This window comes from Leptonychotes weddellii, chromosome 5 (genome assembly GCF_054177405.1).
Source record: "Leptonychotes weddellii isolate Sample4059 chromosome 5, ASM5417740v2, whole genome shotgun sequence".
Taxonomy (NCBI): Eukaryota; Metazoa; Chordata; class Mammalia; order Carnivora; family Phocidae; genus Leptonychotes; species Leptonychotes weddellii.
Window position 1 is genome coordinate 4,556,222 of NC_138373.1, and position 780 is coordinate 4,557,001.

The 780-nt window shown below is 82.3% G+C and overlaps 1 protein-coding gene across 3 annotated transcripts in view; it reads right to left on the reverse strand.

The window, feature by feature from the left end:
- USP42 (ubiquitin specific peptidase 42) overlaps positions 1–349 on the reverse strand; it is a 49,279-nt gene extending 48,930 nt beyond the window's left edge. For all 3 annotated transcript variants that reach the window (XM_081819290.1, XM_081819288.1, XM_081819291.1), the window contains exon 1: positions 234–349. The gene's annotated coding sequence lies outside the window, so the exon portion shown is untranslated. The remainder of the gene's footprint in view (positions 1–233) is intronic.
- Between the last annotated feature and the right edge of the window lie 431 nt (positions 350–780).

Here is a 780-nt window from a genome sequence, read left to right on the forward strand (position 1 = left end):
CACCGCCCCCTCCCCAGCGGCCTGGCCCGGCCGGCGGTAGCGGTGCTGCCACCGGCGCCGCGGGGTCCCGGGCGGCCCGTGGCTGCGAAGGGGGCGGCGGGCGAGGGGCCGCGCCAGTCCGCCGCGGGCCGCGCCGGCTCAGGGGCAGCCGGGCCAGCTGCGGCCAAGGCGAGCGGGGCGCTCCGCGGGCCCCACGCCGGCCAGCGGCGGGCGGGAAGGAGGCGGGAGCTTACCTGACCCGGCTCGGCGCTCGCTCCATCCCCCTCGGCCGCCGCCGCCGCCGCCGCCGCACACAGCCCAGCCGCCCGGCGGGGGACAATGACGTGCCTCCATCCGGGCACCGCCGCCGCCGCCTCCGGGTCAGCGCCGCGCCCGCAGCGCCCCGCCGGGCCGCCAGGGGGCGCGCCAGGGCCGCGCCCGCACGCGCCACCGCCCAGGGGCCGTCGCACAAGAGGCGCGGCGCCCAGTTAACGGGCCGGGCGAGCGCGGGAGGGGCCGTCGTCAAAGCGCCGCGGGCGCAGGCTGGCGCGCGCGTCACTGGAGCGCCGGGGCGCTGCGGAAGGGGCGCGCTGATTGGCGGAGCCGAGCCGCGCGGCGCGGGCCGGGGCGGTCTTTCCTCCGAGCCGTCGGCGGGAGCGGACCGTGGGGCGTGCGGCGGTCGCGGGGCTCGAGCCAGGTCCTTGCTGCGCCCGTCTGGCCTGCGCGGGGACGCGGCGGACCAAGCGGACACGGCTCTTGGGGAGCCTCCCTCGCGCGCTGCGCCGCTCGTCCCTCGGCCTA